At 37.8% G+C, this 5,985-nt stretch overlaps 1 non-coding gene across 1 annotated transcript; it reads left to right on the forward strand.

Annotated features, from left to right (window-relative positions):
• Positions 1-5,166: 5,166 nt before the first annotated feature.
• Positions 5,167-5,273, forward strand: LOC122126303. The gene has a single exon (XR_006150885.1). It is a non-coding gene; the product is annotated as a U6 spliceosomal RNA (small nuclear RNA).
• Positions 5,274-5,985: the final 712 nt, after the last annotated feature.

Genomic DNA, 5,985 nt, shown 5'->3' on the forward strand with positions numbered 1-5,985 from the left:
TCAGTAGAGTTAAACAAAAATGAAAAAAAGCACACACATACATATACCCCTAAAATAAAAATTAGAAGAGGAAGAGAAAAAGTTAATAGAAAACAATTTTTAAAGTTAAATATTAAAAATTTTCTTACTAGAGACCAAGAAAAACAAAAAAATAAAAAAAAGGTTGGACAAACTGGATTGCATGCAATTGCAGAGCTTCTGCCTGGCAAAGGACATAGCTAGCAAGATCAATAGAAATCCCACGGATTGGGAGAAGATCTTCACTAGCCATACAACAGATAAGGGACTCATATCTAAAATATACTTGGGACTCAAAAAATTAAATCCCCCCCAACAGCAAATCCTCAAAGAAACAACTGCCCAATAAATAAGTGGGCGAAAGGCTTAAAGAGAAACTTCTCTGAAGAAGAAAGAAGGATGGCCAATAGACACACGAAGAAACGCTCAACCTCCCTAGCCATAAAAGAAATGCAAATCAAAACAACACTAAGATACCACCTCACACCAGTTAGAATGGCAAAAATCAAGAACTCTAAAAACAACAGATGCTGGAGGGGATGTAGACAGAAGGGAACCTTAATTCATTGTTGGTGGGACTGTAAACTTGTTCAACCACTTTGGAAAGTAGTATGGAGGTTTCAAAAAAGACTTCACATAGAGCTTCCCTATGATCCAGCAATCCCACTTTTGGGCATTTACCCAAATCTTTACAAACAAGACCACACTAAACCTACCAGCACAACTTTGTTTATTGCAGCATTATTTACTATAGCTAAGATATGGAACCAACCCAGATGCCCCTCAGTAGATGAATGGATGAAGAAAATGTGGTATATATACACACTGGAATTCTATGCCTCCATTTGAAAGAATGACATTGGCCCCATTTTTTAGGAAATGGAAAGACTTGGAAAAAATTATATTAAGTGAAGTAAGCCTAGCCCAAAGAAACATAGATCCCATGGTTTCCCTTATTTGCAATAGTTAGTATATGTATCAGTCAAGCAGAAAAGGTCAGATAAGTGATGTTAGGAAAATGAACCCTAAGATATGTATTTAAATGTTTTTTTTTTCTTTCATGCATTTGTGTCTATTGCATTTATAAGATTATTTCTTTGTTGCTTTGTATGTCCCTCCCCCACATTATAACCCCTGCTTTCAATGTATTTGATGTCGGTATAATTTGTAAAGGGGAAGGGGAAAACAAGTCATTTATATAAGGATACAGGTGGACCTGTTGCAACAATGAGAAGTACAAGTTGTCATGTCGAAAACGAACTTTACAACTTTGGTGGGGGGGTCGGGGCAGGATTTGGTGACGGGGCAGGGGGAGGCTTGGAAGGGATCGGAAGGGGAAACAAAGGAGGTGGCTACAATGCTTGATAAGAAATGTACTCATTATCTTGCCCACGTAATTGTAACCCCTTTGTAAAGTTTTTTCACAATTAAAAAAAATTAATTAAAGGTACCAAAAGAGTTCTTTGCTTTTTTTGGGTGAGATGGGAAGATCCTGTATTTCCCTTGTGTCCATATCCAGTCTCTTTTTGGAGTCTCTGGTCTGCTTGTGGTGTTTTATTTTCCTGTAACTTTATTGTTTTCTTAAGTCAGGTTGTTTGAGTAGGCAGAAAAATGCTTTGCTTTACCCAGGATATTGTCATCCTCCTTCCAGGCTAGTTCAATGGGAGGGATATCTACTTTGAGTATCCCAAAAGAGGGTGATGGCTGTTTCTTCTACTTTGGAGATGCTGTGATGGGGCTAGGTTCTGGGTAGTGTTGAGGCCTTTCATCGAACAGTAGCTTTGCTCTGAGGGGCTAGCTTCTGAGGTAGTCACAGAGCCCAGCCAGGAGCCATTCTCAGGGTTTACTGTTACTGAATTTCAATTGATTTTCTAGACTGTTGTAGGGAGGGGCAGTCTGTGGCTCTGTTTATCCGGTGAAGAAAGCCGCTCCTGGGGCTGTTGCAGGCCTGGGCTGGGTGAATTTTCCCTGGGTGGAGCTGAGCCTGGAAGTTCAGGTTAGATTCCTGTGAACTGCTAAATGACTTTTTGTTTTCATCCAAGGACTAAGTTGGAGCTAGCTGCACAGCCAGGCCTTTGCCAGTATCACAGAGGGAGATCTCCGGTAGTGGGCAGGGAGGGGTAGCCTTCCCATCTCTGTTCCCTGAGAACGAGTGAGGAAGTCAGGCTCCTACTCACACAGGAGTCTGGTTCCTGGTTCATCTCTGGGCCTGTGGTCTGAAAGATGAAGATGTCTGCTCCTTGTCAGTTCTTGCTGGTGTTGAGTAGAATCCTCTTGCTTACTGTGTCTGGTGCCTTTGTCCTAGACTCTCTGTGTTGCAGGTATGGTGGCTCCGGCCACGACCGCCCCTGCCACATTCGCAAACATGGCTGTTTTCAAGTGCTCAGATTTGTCTCCTTGCCTGGATTTTTCCTCTCTGGCCTAATACTCTGTACTGTGGTTGCACACTTGGTGTGATTCTCTGGCTTAGGACTCTTCACTGGAGCACTGAAACTGCTTTCTATGTGATAGCTTGTTTAGCTTCCAGCTTCTCCTCAGCTATCTTCCCGGAACCCTAAATTTAAATTTTAAATGACAAATTCTTTTCAAATCCTTTCACTCGGGAAGAGGTATGGATAGATAAGTGATATGGGCAGAATAAGAATTATTCATAAGGTTCTAAATGGATGTTTACCTAGTTTTCTCTCAGCTGGATCATAGAATACAGACTGTCCTAATTGGAAAAGTTAGCCTTCCGAGGTTTTCTGCATATAAACACTCCATCAACATTTTGACTACCAAGGTATTAGTACCTGGTCACTTGTTTTATTTTTTTTTTTGTCGGTCATGCAGGCTGAATTCTGGGCCCTGGCACTGTCCCTCACCTTTTTAGCTCAAGGCTAGTGCTCTGCCACTTGAGCCACCGTGCAGCTTCTGGCTCTTTTCTGCTTATGTGGTCCCGAGGAATCGAGCCCAGGGCCTGATGCATGCAAGGCAAGCACTCTACCACTGAGCCAACCTTCCAGCCCCTCCATCAACATTTTATTAGAGAATTATTCAAGATTAGCTATATGTTGATTGATAGTGACTGATCATGAGAGAAAGTTGAGGGAAAACCATCTACACTTCAGTGAGGTTCTGATATGTGCTTCACAAAATGTTATGAAAGCTCTACATGAGAAATCTAGCAGCTGCATTTCTAAAAAGTCCTTGGGTTGTTACATTTTCTGATATTGTCTCAATTCAAATACTTCTCCTTGGAGTTCCGTACTATTTCAATGATGCTGTATTAGCTCCTCATTACAATTTGCAGACTGGTCTTTTTGATGAAATTTGTGCTTTTCAAAATTGCTCTCCAAATTCCATCCACAAACTGCATACAAAATTTATCTGAAATAATTTGTATCTGTTTATAGTGCGTATACTTTTAGCTTTCATTACACATATAGAATGTAGTAAAAATTCTCATAGCAATTATACTGCACTAGCTTGTGGGCAGATTCTAATGTAAATAATATACTGTGTTCATGTAGAGTTTTTGAGTATCCAAAGTAATAAGCCTGTGGTTCTAAAACCAATACCTTACTTATATTGAGTGACAAATACATCTTCATATAAGCAGAGAAGTTTTCCTTGTATCTTTTTAACATATATTTTTATTATAAATACTGTACAGACGGGTTACAGTTACGTAAGTAAGGTAATGAGTACATTTCTTATTGAGCATTGCAACCCCCTCCTTTGTTTTTCCCTTACCATCCCTTCCCTTCAAACCTCTCCACCTCCCCCCTTCACCCATCCTCTGGTAGAGTGTCTTGTATATTTCATTGTTACATAGGTCAACCAGTATCCTTATATCTTAAATGAAGAAATGCTGGCTTGATTTATGCTGATTCTACCTGTGTAGACACATCTAAAATCACTGGGCAAGTCCAAGAGCACATAAATGCCATCATTTTTTTGTCAGTTGGTATAATTGTGTTCTACACATTTATTGACAGGTTACAAATTATTCTCAAACTTTAAAACATTAAAAATACTTTCTTTTTTTTTCTTGTTTTCTTGGCCAGGAAATCAGCAAGACCTCAGTCAGTATTTCTCACGTAGGAATTTTCATATGGGTTAGTTAAATGTATATGTAGAGTCCAGTTTTCTGAGGACTCACTCATCTGCCTAGGAATTCATGCTGGTTTTTGGAAAAAGAGCTCAAGTAAGGATGCCACTTAAACCCTTATTACTTTACTCTTTACCAGGGTATTCTCCTGCTACTTTGGTTGTTGAGAGTGTCTACAAGAGTAAGCATTACCTGAGGAGCAGGGAGACACCATATGAATTATACTTACTGAGGTTGCCAAGTGACTTGCTATCACTTGTACTGCATTTTGTAAGTCAAATCCCTCTAAAACTACCTGTTTTAAGAGATAAGAGGAATGGTAAATGAACTCTTAGGGACAAATACATCTTCAATATATATTGTTCCAAGTATTCCGTTTAAGTCATATTCAATAACTGGTGAAAATTGTGTTGGCTGAAATTATGTGTCTTTCTCCATGTCTGCATGTATACATGTGTATATGTATGTGTGTGAATAGAAACATACATGTGTACATCATAGCTTATATCATCATTTATTCCTTGCTAATAAATAAAGTAAGGAATTCCTAAAGTTTTAACAGAAACTGTGTAGTTAAAATCTTAACTCTTCACTCTGCTTCTTTACACAAAGACTTTGCAAATTTTCATTAATAAAGTTTTCATAAACTCTGAAATGTACATACTTAGTACTTAATGTCTGCTACCAAAAATCTTAAATACTTTACAGAAAAGTTTTAGACCTGCCAAACAGTCCTATTTTTGGCATATATAAGCAAAATCCCAAAATTAAGCATATTTAAAACATTAAAACTTAAGAGTTGCTGCAATGTTCATTTTGACAGGTGCCTTGTATAGAATAATTGAATTCTTCCTCCTACACATCTCTTGAACTACAAATATCAGGAATTATTTTGTTTTTGGCATGTCTATATTGATTTTATTCTTAAATGTGTGCTTATGTAAGAAATACATGATTCTAAAATTTCACAACTATTCTTTTGAACTTACTTTTTGTTGAATTGTCTAGTTTAATAAAATCAATAAAAATTATACTTTCTATATAATAAATGTACTGTGCTCAATTTAGCATAACATACACTAACATTGGAATGATACAGAGAAGATTAGCATGCACCCTGCACAAGGATGACATGCAAATTCTTGGAGCGTTCCATATTTTTACAACAACAGCTGCTGAAAGGTATGTGGCAACAAAGGAACCATACTGCCTTCTTGGTGGGAGTGTAAACTTGTTCAACTACTTTGGAAAGCAGTATGGAGGTTCCTCAGAAGAATCCACATAAACCTCCCCTATGACACAGTAATCCCACTTTTGGGGATTTACTCAAATGATCATAAACAAGACCATACTAAAACTACCAACACAACGATAGTTATTGAAACATTATTTACGATAGCTAAGATATGCAACCAAACCAGATGCACCCATTAGATGAATGGATCAAGAAAATGTGGTATATATACACATTGGAATTCTATGCCTCCATCAGAAAGAATGACATCTCCCAATTTGTTAGGAAATGGAAAAAAAAATATTGAGTGAAGTAAGCCAAGTCCAAAGAAACATAGGTCTCATGATTTCCCTTATTTTCAATAACGAATTTATGTCTGGGATAAGCAGAAAATTTCAAAAGATATGTGAATATAACCAGATCAGATGATGTTAAAGAAATTGAACCCCAAGATAGGGACACTAGTGGTTTTTTGTTTCTTGCTATTGTTTCTAATGTACTTATAATGTGCGATGTCATTTTTTTTTTTTGGTTTCTCTGTATGTTTCTCCCAATGCTATAACCCCTGTTTTCTCTGTATTTGAAGTTGGTGCACTTACATCTTGTATGTATGCTTCTCTAATTTGGGGATTGTAAGGGA

Source organism: Dipodomys spectabilis, unplaced genomic scaffold (assembly GCF_019054845.1).
Source record: "Dipodomys spectabilis isolate Male_0828 unplaced genomic scaffold, ASM1905484v1 ptg000274l, whole genome shotgun sequence".
Classification (NCBI taxonomy): Eukaryota; Metazoa; Chordata; class Mammalia; order Rodentia; family Heteromyidae; genus Dipodomys; species Dipodomys spectabilis.